At 40.7% G+C, this 17,705-nt stretch overlaps 1 protein-coding gene across 3 annotated transcripts in view; it reads right to left on the bottom strand.

The window, feature by feature from the left end:
- The window catches only part of HOXD3 (homeobox D3), a 94,686-nt gene that overhangs the window by 33,691 nt on the left and 43,290 nt on the right, over nucleotides 1-17,705 (bottom strand). Inside the window, exons 1-2 of one of the 3 annotated variants that reach the window (XM_039339327.1) lie at nucleotides 2,920-3,007; nucleotides 1,904-1,930 (exon numbers count right to left, since the gene is read on the bottom strand). The exons of 1 other annotated variant lie outside the window; for it this stretch is intronic. The gene's annotated coding sequence lies outside the window, so the exon portion shown is untranslated. Of the gene's footprint in view, nucleotides 1-1,903; nucleotides 1,931-2,919; nucleotides 3,008-17,705 lie in introns of those variants that run through there. One more of the 3 variants, XM_039339325.1, reaches the window with a different exon arrangement.

The raw sequence follows: 17,705 nt of genomic DNA, 5'->3' as shown, positions 1-17,705 counted from the left end.
TATAAAATAAAACAAACATCAGGATATGTTTGTGCATCTGTGATCAGTAAGCTTAAAGGACTGTTCTATTTTCTTGTCTTGTGTTGAATTGTGAGGCAGAGCGCTTTTTGTATCCAAAGATGATTTTTCTCCCTGCGGAAACAGAATTGAACTTAACAAATTTCTCAGTCCATATCTATTTCCAGAGTTGGCTGAAAATGATTTTAGAGGAAAATCAGTGGCTCCTCCTACCCCTAATCCTTTTTGCCTATTTAGTTAAAAATACTGAAATGTACTAAGTAGCCAATTTTTTGAATGTTATATGTGTGTGTGGTTTTGGGGCACAAGAGAGGCCACACCTTGGAAAGGTCAGGTAGAAATCACCGAAAGAAGCAAAAAAAAAAAAAAAAAGATATTGCTCCAATATTTTGGGCAATAGCACAGATTTTCATATTTGTTAGACGCTGTGACCTGCGTTTCACCTTATTGCAAGACTTGCTCAGACAGGTCAAAGCCAAAGAGTTATTGATGGACAACAGCGTTAAATATTCACCTCCTCTGCTCAACTGCCCCTACAAATTCTTTTGATCCACCAGTCCTTTTTGTATGCTGGTTCATAATTAGTATGCTAACACTAAGTTTAAGAAAGACTTTAAAAAAAAAGAAAGGGAAAGACAGCCAGAATGAAAAGGGGGTTTAATTTTTTTAATTTTTTTTAAAAAGAGTTATAGGGCTAGAAAACTGATCCCAAAACAAAGGCAAAGCATACAGAGGTTTTATCTAGGGGAGAAAATGCAATCAATGGTTTAGAGCTCTCAAAGGAATCCACAAAGGTAGAGATACACAATACATCAGTTTGAATTTTAAAAGCAATAAGGTAAGTTTTTAAAAATCAAGAATGTTGTGAAAGGGGGAGTCATAGCCAGCCACTTTAAAGAATTATGTTTAAAAACTGATTATTATAATGAGCCAATGTGTTTCTTTTTCCAAACAAAAAGCAATGCACTGTAATTCTCAGTAGTTCAATTAACAGATTACCTCATTATGCCTCAAACCTCTGCAACATTTAAGCAATCTCAACTTTGGTTTCCTTTCCATTCACCTCCCCCCCCCCACACACCTTTCCCTTTATTTTGGCCTCACTTTTTTCTCTTCCCCTGTCTCTCTCTCCTTTATTTCTTAAAACAGATCCATCTTTTTCTCCTGTTCTTTGTTCCTCCACGCTGAATGACAATTAACCAATTTTCCCTAAATTCATCCACCAATAATATCACATTTCCTCTTATAGTTCATCATCCTATTGCAAAAACACTTCATTTAATCGGGTTAGCATTTAATTTCAATATTTTAGACTGCGTTAAATCATCATGCTTCCGATTCCAAGCATAGTGGCTAGGCATAGAGGTTTTCATTGAAACCAATGGGCCCTATTTCCAGATATATGTCTTCAAGCTAAAGAAATATTCCCAGGTACCTTTAGAGCCAATTATTTCCTTAGACAACCCCAAAGGCTGAGTATAAGTACAATGTATTTTGAAGTCAACAAACAGCCCAGCCCACTTCTAACAAGGTTTGTAAAGGGAGACACCATATAGCTTGAGCCAGTTAAAATGCTAATCCTAATCATTAGCTGGAAAATATTGATGAGCGGCAGATTATGACACCTTACACCTGTGAAGCCTTGAAAATTACCTCCCTAGAAACTGAGATCACCATTTGCAGCGATCTATCATCACAGAGATGGAGAAGGATGTAAGAAAGCAAACTGATCACCCCCCCCCACTCCAAACTCTCAAGTACAACTAACTTTAGAGATACATTTCATGAGCACAGCAAAGTTGAATTCATTTCTTTGTATCAGCAAAATGTGCAAAGCAATATTTGGAAAACCAACAGGTTTAGCAAAAAGGAAGAGTTCACTTACTGGAGCTGTCTTTCCATTGTCCCGAACCTGTTGCAATTTAAAAAAAGAGAGAGAAAGAGGTTGAAGAAATCCTCTTGAATTGTGCTGTATTTCATCTGCTTCTGTTATTGACAATTTAGAAAATTTAGTAGCTTACAACTCTCCAGAAGTATTCTTGAACAATGTTGAGATCACAGGGGCAAGAAATTAGCACACCTTGTGCTTTGTCCTGATTTTTTCAAAAGGCGTAAAGAGGACAGCCAAGTGAGATTTTTAAAAATAAAACACATCTGTAAAATTCAGTGAGAGTCATAGCAGTCCTGCTTTCTTTCCAAGGAGCACAGGGCAACTTTCCTTAAAACCATTACAATTGTAGAGAATTCCTGAAGACCCATAATCATCTATTCTCTTTAAATCCTCGCTGGAAAGAATGTTATTCACATAAGTTAGAGCAAAATGCTTATTTAAACGCATCTTGTTAAGGATCTTGTCTTTCATCAATTCTATGTTCTCTCCCACTCATTATCTAGAGACAATACATCAAAAATGAACAAACTATTTCTTTTCTTTTCTTTTTTTAAAAATCCCTTTATAACTTTTCATCCTTTTGTTTGCATTATTCCTGTAGAGGGTTATAAAAACGCAGAGACACATTTAAGTGGGTAGTAATAATTGCGCAGCAGTAACTTTTTATCTCAAGGGATCCCGTCTCTCTTCCCACTCCTCCGGTTTACTTCCAGAATAACAGGCCAGCTTCTTGAATTGATGAAAATAAAAGAGTTGGTAATTATCCACGAGCTTTGTCCAACGAAAGCAACAACAATAATAGTAAACGAAGCAATAAAAAAAAAAACAACCGCGTGACCGTGAGCTATCAATTGAGCTGTATCTAGTTTTTAACGGGAACAAATCTGATCCCGTCACTTCTTCGTGATTCTTGTATTCTACCATTTCAGCGAATAGACCGGTCCGCATCCAAACGCACGCTTCCAGACAAAAATCGTGCGTCTGTCTAGGGGGAAGGAGAAGAGACTTACTGTAAGCTTTCCCAGAGGGACGAGGAATGGAGAAAAGGGTCTGCTTGGAGTTCAGTTTCAGTCAGAGGACTCCTGCTTAAACACTCTTTCTGTCACTGCTGCTTCCAGGAACGAAAGCATCTGCACTTGTATGCTCTTAAACTAATTTATGGTGGGAATTATATTTTGGCTTGTCAACTCTCAGGCCATAAAACAAAGTTTATTGGAATCACGTGCTTCGAAAGAGCCACTTAGGACTTATCTCGACGGAACAATAAATAACCTCCAGCTTTAAACTTTTATTCACTTAAATAAAGAGAGCCTACAAGAGGTAGAAGAAAAAGATCAAGAGACGAAGGAAGGAGGGAGGGAGGGAGGGAGGGAGGGGGGAGGGACGGAGTGGGTCGTTCCAAATTTAAACCGTTTAAAATAGCAAGAATCGACGGGTGTGTTTGTGTACGTGTATGCACGTTTAGGCCAGGATTTTAAAATAATTGCTTGGCAGAAGAAAGCGGCCAAAATGGTGGCTGTCTAGCTCTTGAGGAAAAGTACGTGTAAATGTCCTTGCAAGTGAGTATCGATTGCAGGTTTATTTGGATGAATATCCTTAGAGGGAAGATGGGAGGAAAAGGGTGTGGGGGGAGGATTTTTATGGAGGATTTTTATAAGTCCACCGCATTTGTGAAACCTTCTCTACAACCATCCCATAGACCACGGGTCTTCAAACTTGGCCCTTTTATGACTTGTGGACTGCAATTCCCAGAATTCCTCAGCCAGGCATGCTGGCTGAGGAATTCTGGGAGTTGAAGTCCACAAGTCATAAAAGGGCCAAGTTTGAAGACCCCTGCCATAAACTTTTCAGCTCAAGGCTTCTACTCACATATTATGGTGGGGCAACCATCCATTAAGGTTCATGAGTTTGTTTGTTGAAACATTTAATGCTGGGCCCAGAAATGGTTCGTGGTTCTTTCATCCTGGGGCATAAGGTTTTCCGTCTGCTAAGCAACTAGCAGAATGGGTCTCTTGGAAGAAAATGGGAAGAGGGGGGCTTGAAATCTGCAAGAAACTGAGGCAGTATATTTCTGAATTGGAGGTGGGGGTGGATTTAGACCAGTTAAATATAGACCACCACTTGGGTGCTTCCAAGAGGGATGTGGTTCTCAGAGGCAGAAAGCTGGGTGAAATGTTCTGAGCTTCTCTAACAGAACAAGAAGGAAGACCATGCAAGATTAGTTAAAAAAAAAAAAAAAAAAGCAAAAGGGTCAGGACTGTTCCTGTCTCCTTCCTCTGGCAGAAAACTTGGAGAGCTGATGCTTTGGGGAGGGCTGTAAAACAATAAAAGGTCTAGTGGGGAGGAAAAGTGGGAAGATGTTGAACAAAATGGAGGTTGGCAGTAAACCAAAGTGAACTTTAAAGGTTAGGAGAGCACAGGAAGTTACAGGTCCTTCAGAAAGACCTGCTTTAGCATGAAAAGCTTCACATCTTCCTTTATAGGTGTAATATTAAAAAAAGGGAACAAGTTCTCCAACTGGACAAGGCAATATTTGTGGGTGGAATAAGGTTAGTAATCTTGTCCCAGAATGAAACAGAACAGGACAAATATGCTTTGCCACTGGAAAAGGAGTAGGCCAAAAAGATTGATTGGAAATGGTTTCCAGGGGCCTCCTCTTCCCATTGTTGCCTTGAGAACTCATCCCAAGATCCCAAGATTAGATTAGGTACAACCCCCACCTCCTAATGTAGACACAGTGCCATCCCTCAACAGGCTTTTAGTTCTGCAGGAGGTATTCTGCATCATCAAGGGGAGCACAATGTTGATGACACCTTCAAGATCCAAGGATTATTATTATTATTTTGAATAGATTTTTTAAAAAGGTTGGTCTGGCCAGCATCAGCATGGGGAAGTTTTCAAAAGTGTGTGGTCATTTCTTTAATCTTCCCCAACAGGCCACTTCTCATATATATGGGACTACAGTTCTTACCATCCCTAACTCCAAGTTTGATTGTTGAGTAGTAGTCCAATATATTCGAAGAGACCCTGTTTAGAAGTAAGCTCTCTTAAAACAAGTAGATTTCCATGGGGAAAGGACTCCTTTCTTGCAGGGCTTCCAAAATGAATGGGTCCAAAATTAATCACGGATTTCAGTGGGTCTACTTTAAGTATGACTTAGTCTGAATGCTGTGATATATAGAACCTACATTTACCTCTGGATCCATCTGTATTCCAATTTAGTTTATTCCATTCCATTTTTTTTTTTTTTTTTGGTCTTTTGGAAACAGAAAAGTTCACAGCCCCATCTGTTAAGTCCAATTTTATTTTATGAGATATCTTAAGGAACACCATGAAACAAATGGTCAGAAGTTGGAAAAGGCAGGTTCTCGTGGTATTATTGTAATTTTTAGTAATAAGGTAATACCAGTCAAAAAGAAAAATCCATTCTCTGCTTCTGTCTCTCTTTGCCTTTCTCTATTGTTAGATGGAAGGAAGGCTCAAGAAAAGGAGGACTTCTGTACCCAATATATGCCTACCACCTGGAATGAAATCCATGTAAGATTTACTCCTGCAGAAGGGAATGGAAACAGAGACCATTGGATCTATCAAAATGAATGAGATTTGCTTCTAAATAAGGGAAGTAAAAGAATATAGATTTAGAGATTGGTCTGCTTGGGTTGGGCTGGAAGAATTAATGTGCTGGGCTGAGAGAAAGCAGTTGGCCTGAGGTCACCTAACCACCTTTCTACAGTTTATTGACTGAATGGATTTATTGCCACCAGCCTATTTTATTACATAGTTTGGGCATAAGAGTTCTGATCTGAATTCAAGCCATGATAGAGAAATATATTGGCATGGAGATTAGCTTCCTACCTGTATTTTGTCAATATTTTAGTACTTCAGCTCTGCTGTAAGCCAAAATATTTGGAGGACACCCTGTTAACACAAAAATTCAAAAAGCAAAGAGCCAAATGAAATGAAAATAATAGAGTTGAATTTGATCTCACATAAAGTCAAGCCACCGAAGTCAATGTCTCTTCAGCTGATCTTTTGAATGAGGCTAGGTAAATCTTAAGATTTACACTACTTTGATACCACTGACTTCAATCAGATTTGTCCAAATTTTTGGAACACTTTCCCAACTTAAATCCTGCAAATGGAGTTTGCACACCCTCTCACTATGGACAAGACCTCAAAGTGGGAGATCACACGGCCTTTATGTTCCTTGATTCCATAACACAGATTGTGGTCACGTGGTTTTTTTAATCTCGAAAAACTGGTTCCCATATATCCATATATGAGATACAGGAAATTTTCTACTGCAGGTTCCAAAATCCCTTTCCTGGGAACTTTGAGGAAGGATTTTTTGAGATTCTTAGGGAGGAAACACATTAAAGCTTCAGTGTAAATCCCAAATAGGCTCAGTTCAGTTCAGAGTACAAAACAAGCCTACAAACCTTATTTTCAGGAAAGAAACAGAAGATGAAAAGTAGATTTGTGGTCTTTCAATCATTGCTCCCCCAGTCTCTTAAATACAGTCTTTGGGCACCAAAAATTAACATTGTGCCTTAATAAAGTGGCAAACCTAGCTATTTATCACTCCAAACATTTTAATTGTGTTATTGAATCACAAAATAGTTCTGCAAACCAAAGTTTTATTCTGGGGGGTATACTCTCATCTTTAAATGGATTGTAAACTTCCACAACTGGACTCTCTTAAGTAACCCAGCTTCTGCTTGCTTTGAGTGCTTAGGTATTGGATTGTTACTGCAAACATCCCTCCTTAATTGGAATTATAGTATTATAATCTAGTAGGTGTGAAGGACATCTGTGTAGTTCTGGAAAGCCTGAATACAGAGATGAACCATCATGGATCTTCATTTGGACATTTATCAAATGAATGGTAAGCATTTGGTAAAGGTGATTTCAGTCCCGTGGAAAATTTGTCCAAGTTGCTTCTGGTATGCTCCAGATTGCATGCCTTTAATGGTTTGTGCCATTAGAATGTTAAGACTAAAAAGATTTCTGCCCTTTATTAACAATTGTCTCTATTTATGTGGGAGCATCCTTAATATAATATAATAAATATAATATAATATGATATATGATATAATATGATATGATATAATAAATATGATATAATATAATCAATCTCCTGCAGATCTACATCAAGACTGAAATCTATAATCTTTCTGTCTGACATCCAGTATCTCTGATGCACAAACATTTATGTGTAGTAAAGAGTGTGGTACTTGTAAGTTTCTATCTGTCTGTAATCAAATTGCCCATGTGTCTTTTTTTCAACAGTGATAAATAGGTCAACAAGAATCCTGAGGCTTTATAAGGGTGCAAAATCAGTGTCAGACAGTGGCTAAAAGGCACACGACAGATATTTAGAATTCTTCTGAGAGGTAGGAAGAAGGCTTCATGTAATGCTACTCGAAAGCAGTTTACTCTTTGATTGGAGCGAGATGTCATCACTGTCAACCACCTCTTGCACCCAGGGCAAGACAAAGACTTTTGTCCTGAGGCAAAATCCCACAAGAATCTTTCTCATTTGCCATCAATAAAACCTAAATAGCCACAGCATTTAGACTTAATATACCACTTCATAGCGCTTTGAGCATTTTACAATGTCAGCCTATTGCCCCCAACAACCTGGGTCCTCATTTTACTGAACTTGAAAAGATGGAAGGCTGACTCAAAACTTGAGCCACCTCAGGATCGAATTCCAAACTGTGCACAGAGTTTACCTGCAATACTGCATTCTAACCACTGCGCCACTAGGGCTCGCCACCTTATTAAAACTGTAATAAGGGCAATTAAAGTTAAGTAGTTTTTGAAATGGACTGCCCTTTTATAAGAAACTCTTCCCCCTAATCTCAGATATGCTCTGAGTTATTGTCCTAGTTAGGAAGATGCACTCTATATATATTTGGAAAACCTATTTAATCTGCCCCTGACCTTTGGCATAGCAATGTAAGTCCAGAGTCCAAACCTTGGAGTAGGTATTACATAGATCGGGGTGTCCAACCTGGACAGATTTAAGACTAAGCATGGCTGGCTGGAAAATTCTGGGAGTTGAATTACACAAGACGTAAAGTTGCCAAGGGTGGACACCCCTGATCTATGTAATACATATTCCAAGGTTCCAAAGGACACATGAAATCATTACAAGTTGGGTCTGTGTTTTCTCAAAAAAGTTATTAAACCTGTCAAAAAAGGACAGTATTTTCATCTGCTTTTTCTTTTAATGTTATCTTAAATTAAAACCAAAGCCATTTATTAAGCTGTAACCAGAATTTCAGGAATCAGAATTTTTACAGAACAGTCTAAATGTGTTTATAGTTAAGAGCAGCTTTTCAAATCTGGTGCTCTCAAAATCTATTGAACTGCAAGCTCCATCATCCCAGACTCCATGACCATGTTAACTGAGAAGATGGGGATTGTAATTCAACACCTGAGGACGATGCCAGATCAGGGAAGGCCATTCTGGAGCAATGACTAGGATTGGAAGAACCAAGTGTAGATTTATTTTCACAATCATTTACGGGGTGACCTTGGGCCATATTACCTCTTAAGCCATATTTCCATGACCAATTAAAGCACCAGCCACACCTTTTGGTGCAGAAGGAAAACAGCCCTACTATAACACTGATGTCTACATCAGGGGTTCTCGATTGCAACTTTAAGCCATGTGGACTTCAGCTCCCAGAATTTCCCAGCTAGCCATGTTGAAGTCCACAGGTCTTAAAGTTGCCAAGATTGAGGATCCCTGGTCTACATCATCAATCCCCATATAGCCTGTTTTGTTTTTGTTGTGACTCAGTGCCCAAAGGCATTATCCAGTTTGTAGGAGTGCATGTGGGTATGTTTTCTCTTCTAGCTTTTCTGCTCTCTGCCGGGAGCACATCCCAAGTAGAGGGAATCCATCCATAAATTGGGCTATTGTGGCAGATGGGGACTGGATCTAACGCTATTCTGCAATGCTTCAACGTTGGAACTTGATCTAGACCTTTTTAAAGAGTAGTTGATGTCCCTCTCTTCCCAAGTCCCATTTAGGCATCTTGAAAGGAATGCAAAATTAAGAAAGACAAGAAGATGGCCCCCAATCATAAACAGGTGCTTACAAAAACTTTAATACTTACTGAGGATCACCAAACAATTCTATTTAACAGAGGTATAATTAGACACACTTGGAGAGAAAAACAGCTCCAGAAGAGACCGCCAAGCTACAAGGTGAGACTGTAATTTATTTTTTTTTCAGGGGGAAGTGAATGAAGCTGGCAAATTATCTATAAAATATGGTCATCATTATTTCCAGGATATGGTTCGAAGACAAAGGTGGCCTGATACAATTGTCTTGATTCCATTTCAGAGCTGCGAAAAGTTGCACAAATTATTGTATATCCTCTTTCTAAATTGAATAGGAAAGGAGTTCTGCTGCTTCCCTTCTACTTTGCTGGAAGCCCAGAGAGAAACTGATTTCAAAAACAGGTAGGTCTAATAGGAAGCACAGCATTAGCAGAGAGGACAAGGCCTGGAAAAGAAATAGCAGCCATAGAGGCTGGCTAAGCCTAAAAGAGAGAGCTTGTGCCTATAGCTAATAATACATCTAGACAGATATAACTATGGTAGGTCACCTGACTTCATGTCCAGAGTGAGGGTGGACATGACTATCACTCTTTTCTCTATTTAGATAGGCATCAGAGCCATGGTGGCACAATGGTTAGAATGCAGCATTGCAGGCTAATTTTGCTGACTGCCAGCTTCAAGTCTCACCAACTCAAGGTTGACTCAGCCTTCCATCCTTCCGAGTTGGGTAAAATGGTTACTCAAGATTGTTGGGGGGCAATATGCTGCCTCTAAACCGCTTAGAGAAGGCTAACGCACTGTGAAGCGGTGTATAAGTCTAAATGCTATTGCTATTGCTATCATGTTACCTTGAGAACCAGTGTTGTCTTCTTGAGTCCCTTGCTGTATCTAGCATATGAATTGAATAGCTTCACAGTTGTTTTTTAATTCTATCTTGATCTACCCAGCCACATCAGAGTCCAAAGTTATGTAACATGCTTTACCTACTGTTACCTTGGGAAAATTAGATGACCTGCTGCATGCATGACAGAAGTATGTTTGGGCCTGTTGATAAGTATGGATGGACATGATTGTTCCTTGGATCACAGGCCAATCCTCTCACAACATTTATCCTCTCATTCCTGGCTTTCCTGAGTTCCTTTTATATCCATCAGCTTCCTTGCTATGTTTGAAACCAATTTCTCTCTAAACTTCCAAAAAGGTATGGGAGGAGTGCACAGACTGTTTGTGCAATTCCTGTGAATTGCAACTTGTTTGATGCTACACAATTGCATTTTAAAAATCTGTACAAACTAATTTATGTTTGGGAGTCAGGTTTTCATGGGTTACTTCTCTTGACATGGGTTACTTTCAAATCTGCAAGATGACCAACTGGCTTATGGAAAGATGAGGCAGGAGGGCAGATAAAATAATTAAAATAAAAACACAGAATCCCAATATGAAGAGTTGCACAACAACATTAGTTGTCACCTAAAATTGTGTAGCTATACAATAAATTCAGATTGGATTCATTTATTTTGTAACATGCACACTAGATTTCCCCACTGGCTGTATGGAAGAAAGCATAGTACAGTGGTGGCGAACCTATGGCACGGGTGCCAGAGGTGGCACTTGGAGCCCTCTCTGTGGGCACACGTGCCATTGCCCCAGATGCTGCAGGGCGCGGGCAGAGGGCGTGACCGCCATAGTGCTGCTGGGCTGCCTGGGCGATCTGCAGTGGGCCCTGGAGACGGTGAGTGGCCCTGCGGGTAGGCGGGGCAGGGAATCGGGGGCGGAGTGGGGGCGGGGCAGGGGGTGGAGTGGGGGCAGGGGCAGGTTTTGGGCACTCGGTCTCTAAAAGGTTTGCCATCACTGGCATAGTAGAAAAGCCAGATGAGAAAACCACTTAGACAGTCTATAAGGATCAGTACTTTTGCACATCTGGGTAGTAACAGGGCAGGCAGAAGTCAGAGGTACAGACAAGGACAGATAGGAATGTTCTATTTAGAGGCCCCCTTTTATGCTGATATTAGTTTGAATATCCACAAGGAAGGGTGGGTGGCGCTTGAAATCTGAAATAGGAAAATGACCAACTATTGTAGGGAGTAGGGTACATTTATTCTAGAGCACAAAAGAAAAATATAAATTGTTTCAATCATGGTCTGAGCTAAGATGAGGCTGCATCAGATGTTCCAATTGTCAGGGCAAATGAACAAAAGATCTTAGCCTAATCTATATCCCTGGGTTCTGCAAGGGATGGAGGGAGGGAGGGAGGAAAGAAGGAAGGAGGGAGGGTTTTCCAATTGCAGAGAATGGCAATCCAATTCGGAAACTTCCTATGGAAGGCATGATGAATGGTATTTGGAAACAGATTACAAGGGTTACACTAAACAAAATAACACTTGCATTGGATCATGGTGGAGATGGCATAATCAATGACCTGTTTATTTCTCAAAACATCAAGGCCTAAAAAGAGGGCTCAGGTCCTTTGTAGTAATCCCCACGTTTCAGGATAAATGCCTCCCATGGAAATTACAGACAGTTTAATATTCCAAAATCATACAGGAAGGAAATAAAGCAAATGGGCTAGAGGAACAGCTGATGTGGCTTTTCATTAATGTGGTCAGGACCGCATCATTAGTAAGGGGAAGCAGGATGTTTTCAGGTGAAAAATGGGAGGGTTTTTTTTTTTTTTAAGGGTTCTGTTCAAAGCAATTGGAAGGTCTTCCCAAGAAGGTAAAGGCATGGAAGAGAGCCTTTCCAGCAAGGAAGCCAAACTCACACATAGTCCTTTGATCAAGAGACTAAGTCAAAACCATGTTGATAAACTGATATACCAAATATTTGGGAAGCAAAATCTAGAAAGAGAAAATATAGGGCCACTTTCTCTCTTGTTAAAGGTAAGTACATATTTTTCCCACAACGGGGGGGGACCTCAAAATCTTTGAACTGCAACTCATCCATCCTGGAAAATGCGATTGATGTTCACCTGGAAAAGGCTGGCTCCAATATATCTGGAGAACACTGTTAAGGGGGACTGTAATATTTTCTTGGGAAAAAGTCCAATTGTTTCCTGTGTTCCATGCTTTTGGATCTCCTCCTACTGGGAAATCTGTTGATCATCCTGTCTGGGGCTGAAGTAAAGGCATCAAAAGTCTTCATACTTAAATTTATATTATTGCATTCTTTTTTATATACTCACCCATCCACCTACTTTTAACATTTTCATGTTATCTTAGATAGATACCCATTTATCATGTACGCTGAGGCTGCCTATTAAATATAAAGACTCGCCAGAGTAAGATTCAATTTCTGGTGATTCCATGAGTCCAGGTAGGGTGTTTTTAAGGCAATATCATAGAAGTGGTTGCCATTGCATCTTCCAGGAACTTTTTTCAGCTTGCCAGTTTAACCTAAATTTTCTGGTGGTCTCCTATCCAACTAGTATCCAGTCCTGCTGAAGTTGCCTTTCTTTTGATCTATTTTTAAGGAAATCCCAACTAATCCACTGAAATAAATATCAGTTGGTTAGTTGGGATTTTCTTAAAAATAGGACCTTCCTTCCTACCTTCCTTAGGACCTTTCTGACAACTATGATGAACTGGAACAAAATTTTGTTTGTATCCATGAGGTTTTACCTTGATCTTTGACCAAAAGCAGGAAATACTTCATAGGCTTTTGTAGCCAATTGCATGGTTAGAAACAGCTAACTTTTACAAAGCTCTTGGTCATTCCAAGAACTAGAAATTAGCTCAGGGAGAAACTGGCAAACTATTCATACTTAACAAAAAGTATTCTTTTTGGTCAGCAAAATTGAAACCCGGAACTTCTTGAAGACACCAAACTGAAGGCGGTTTGTTTATTGGTTTCTATTCACAGCATGCTTCTTCCCTTAGGCTGCCCAGCCATCTTCTTCCAGCCTGATGCTCCAGATATGTTTCATAGCAAGTTCTAAATTCACTGACTAGCACAGTAGGTGATTGGAGTTCAGCCCAACTCATGTGGAAGGTAACCAATTTTGAGAAAAGCATTCAAGAAGAATACTTCCATCACAAGAAATCAGAGATAACAAAACTGATCATGTTTTTTTCATTTGGCTGTCAAAAAGATAGGTACAGCTTTCTTAGATCAATAGGTGGGATCTCTTAGTTCATTTCTAGGTGATTTGTAAGAGTCAGTTTGGTGCATAGGGAGTCCTCAACTTACAAGCAGTTGTTTAAGGACCATCTGAAGTACTGAAAAAAGTAGCTTCAAATGGTCACTAAACGAATGCTTGTTAAGTTAGTGATACGGTTCATAATAATAATTGTTAAGTTAGTGATACGGTTGTTAAATGGCTTCCCCATTGACCTGGCTTGTCAGAAGGTCACAAAAGGGGATCACATGACCCCAGGACACTGCGACCATCATAAACAGGAGCCAGTTGCCAAGCGTCTGAATTTTGATCAATCTGAATTTTGGGGCTGTTTGCAATGGTCCTAAGTGTGAAAAACAGTCATGAATCCTGATTCACTTAACTGCTGTATCACCAGGGATTCGCTTATCAACGGTGGCAAGAAAAGTCATAAAACTCGTTTAACAGATGTCTTGCTTAACAACAGAAATGTTGGGCTCAATTGTGGTTGTAAATCAAGGGCTACTTGTAAGGTTAGGGTACCAAGCTAGAGATCAGGAGACCATGACTTCTAGTCCTACTTTTGGCACAAAGCCAGCTGGGTGACCTTGGGCCGGTCACTCTCTCACAGCCCTAGGAAGTAGACAATGGCAAACCATTTCTGAAACCTTGCCAAGAAAACTACAATTCCTGCAGTTGCTAAGAGTCAGTATTGACTTAAAGACACCCCCCCAAAAAAAGTTTTGTAAGAAATCAGCAAAAGTACCAGAAGATTGCCCAAATGCCAACAATTTAACAATTGTCCAGTTAATGTTAGAATCCTAGATAAACTCAGAATGCATAGTGTTTCATGGAGATAAGAAAATGTTTACCTTTGTTTTCTTACACCTGTATGGCATCTCAACATCCTAGAAAAATAAAAATGAAATCACGCAAATCCAGACTGTCTTTCTCTGATCTCAGTGAATCCGTATGGGCTGTCTAATTCTAGGTACAGTATTCTAAAGACATATGGAAACATGATGTGGATAGAAATTAGACATATGATAGGAGGGCAGTGAACTATCCATCTCACTTGTGACAGTTACTTACTAGCAAAAGGGAAGTGGTGAAATGAGAGGTTGACTTTAGTAGTGGCTAAGTTCAAGCCAGGGCAAGTACTTGTGTCATGACAGTGGAAGAGGAACCTTGAAAAAGTCAGTGAATGGAACTGGAGCAGGAAGACAGACAGGAAGGAGGGAAAGTTGGGCTAGCAATTTGCTTTTATCACCTTCTTTTGTGCAGGTTCTGCACCATTGCCCCAGTGATGATTGTGGCAAAAGACAAGCTTTTTAAGAAGAATGACTGCTACTTCCAATCAAAGGGACAACATCAAAGTCCGGGCAGATTACGATCCCCAGAGTAACTAGCTGTGACCACTTGTTTGTCATTATACAAAGGGGCACTCATCTATACAGCCACATTAAACAGGCTGTACTTGAGAACTAAGGAGGATAGCCGGGGGCAGTTTAAACGGTACTGATCTAGTTAAGATCTGGAAATATAGTATGATTAAGATTCTCTGTGGTGATTGTAGTGAGGCAGAGGGTGATACTCCATTTTTCTGAAAGAATCTGATGTAACTCTACATGTTTGTAGGTGGTCAAAAAAGAAAGTGGGATATAAATCTAGCTACACCATTCTTATCTATTAGTATCAAGAGCCAGTTGGGGGTAGTGGTGAAGATGCTGGCCTAAAAAAACAGGAAACTGATTTCTAGGCCTCCTTTAGGCATGAAAGCTGCTGGGGCCAGTCGCTCTCTCAGCCTAATCTACCTGAATGGGAAAAACAGGAGACTGAAGTATGAAATATGTTTGGTACTTTGAGATTTTATTTTTATTTTATTTTATTGTTTTATTATTTCATTTTATTATTTTACTTTATTTTATTCTATTCTATTAATTTTATTAATTTTATTTATTATTTTATTATATATGTACATACACACATATGTAGACACGAGTGCACGTGCACACATACATACACACACACAATATTAATTCCTTCACATGTGTTATATAACAATTATCAACCCAATGAGTGTCATGCAATGGGGTGTGGGGTACACTGTTTGGTGAAGGTGGAAATTAAAGTCCAATGCACCTTTCAGATGCCAGGTTGAGAAGGCTATTAATATGGCTGCCTTGGCTACTAATTACACAAGAGTCTTATTTAGTCCCAATTCAGTCCTATGGGATTTGCTTTCATAGGAACCTTCATAAAGTTTTGATTGACAAACAATTGCGTGACTCCAAAATGAGTCCAATATCTTTCTTTGGCAAGTTAGTTTAGGACTTAACCCAGAGAAACAGGAAAATCCATGCATTTGCATTTACTCAAGAAGCATGTGCTGTTGGGATTCATTCTCATAGTTCTCTAGGTTTGGACCCCAACCCTTACATATCCTTGAAGATAAAAGTTTGCAGGGCTATGTTCAGTAGCACTGAATCCAATTACTGGTATTAAACCATGGCTTGTTTAACAAGTTTGTTGAATAAACCATAATTGAACTGAATTCATAAACATGTGAAGTCAACATAGAGTGATATAGAAACCACAATTCCTCGATTCATATAACATGTTAAACTAGGAGCAAATCTTATCATTTATCATCATTAGTGACTCCATCCTTAGGCGCATATTTAGAGACTATATCTGTCAACAAGTCTCACAGAGTTCCACAGGCCTTACTTTCAAGTAAGTGTGCATAGGGTAACCTTCTATCTCCAGATGAGGGCCAAGAAATATAAACTGGATTGAAACTAGGTCGTCTGCCTCAATTTCTCCATTTTTTTTCTGAAATAAACCTACATCTGGTTTTGGTTGGTTTTTTTTTTTTTGGTTTGTTTGTTTTGAGAAGGCTGACAACAGAGATTCTGATAAAACTACGATTCCCAGGATTCTCCGGTCCGTAGATTGTTTTCGAAAGGTAGTAGTTTAAGCATGAAGCTGCAGGGGCTAAACCAGGGGTAGGCAACCTTGGCTCTTTTATGACTCGTGGACTTCAACTCCCAGAATTCCTGAGCCAGCATGGCTGGGAGTTGAAGCCCACGAGTCATAAAAGAGCCAAGTTGCCTACCCTGGGCTAAACATACATGCCATCTTGATCAAGTCCCCCCTATTCGATTTCTAGGGACCCTTGTTCTCCATCGCGGAGGGGATATTTGGGGAGAGGAACGGTTCTTTAGAAGCCAGAGCCTAAAGACAGTTTTCTATGGACGGCTGCGCAGCGCTCCCTTGAGGAGCCGCTGCTTCTGCTGTTGCGGTCAGCGGGATCCTGTGACCGCGTCGAGCCAGGCCACCGCGGCTCCTGCTCTCTGGGGGCGAGGGCAAAGCTTCAGAGCCAGGCGCTGCAGGCTTGTCCTATAGCGCCTTCTCCTGGACAAAAGAGGGGACTCTCTTAGAGAAAAAGGCCGGCGGTGGGGAGGGGGCGGAGGTCTCCTGGTGCCGGGTTGGGGGGGGGCGGCGGAGGAGAGGCGGCAAGGAAATTGGCAACTGTTTGCGGCAGTGAAGAATCCCTTCGGGGAAATAATTAGAAGTCTGGAAAGGAAACTGCCTTCCCGCCTACGGTTTTCCTAACTCGAATCAGGGCAACTATTGCGGGGAAGACTTATTCCTAGAGAGATTTCCGGTCAAGGAGAGAATTGCATGGTGGAGAAAACAGAAAGAGTGGCATCTTAGACACCAGCGATCGTGCCATGCCTCCCCCCCCCCCATTGCATCAGGAGAGGTAGCTGAATGCTTATGCCACAAACATTCCCGATTTTCGGCTGCCACCAGGCATTACACAGTTCCCCCTCGGCGCCCTCTTGAGCTTCGCAGCGAAAGTGACTCCACAGAGCAGCGGCCTCCAACCTCAAGGGGCATTTTTTCTGGTTCCTTCAAAAAGTGCCCCGTGTGCAACGTTGGACAGGGCTTTGCAAGCGAAGAGGGGGTGGCTCTTGACTCGGTACCCATAGGGCTCTCCTCCTTTTCCTTTGGAATTGCTACGCCCAGCAGAGGTCGAGAAGGAAACACAGGTCTGAGCTGCTTTGTTGCCTGGGTGGGATTGTCAAGGCGGAGGCAAAGCCTTTGGCGATTGCTTAAGAGAAGGGGAAGCTGAGGCACGCCCCGCAGAACCCAGCTGCAGGAGAAATAAAAGGCAGGAGGGAGGGACCCCTTCTCCAATGGACTTCTAACCGGGTTTCTCGCTTTTTGTGTAGCTAGTCAAGACATCAAATTCTGGGCTTCGCTGATGTCCTCTTTTGTGCAGCGTTTACCAACCCACCACACCACACACCTTTCATTTAAAGAGCTCAAGGTGATAGGCAGCTCTCTGCTATGCCCTTCCTTTTGTTCTCACAACAACCCTGTAGTGTATAGGAACTGTGGGACAAAGGAAACATAAGAACTGGCCCTCCATGATTGATCAGAATTTGAATCTGGGTTTGCTGATCTCGAACCACTGCTCAGTGCCAGCCACTGGGTGTTCTCTACCTTTGTTCAAGTAAAGGAAATCTTGTGGCTTAGTCAATTTCTGAGGCAGATTGGGATGAACTCATTAAAAAAAAAATTGCTATCAAAGATACCAAAGCGAATGGCAAATTT

Source organism: Crotalus tigris, unplaced genomic scaffold (genome assembly GCF_016545835.1).
Source record: "Crotalus tigris isolate CLP2741 ecotype Arizona unplaced genomic scaffold, ASM1654583v1 scf7180000017733.2605024, whole genome shotgun sequence".
NCBI lineage: Eukaryota > Metazoa > Chordata > Lepidosauria > Squamata > Viperidae > Crotalus > Crotalus tigris.
Note: the sequence above shows the minus strand (reverse complement) of the source record. Positions and strands in the feature narration are given on the sequence as shown.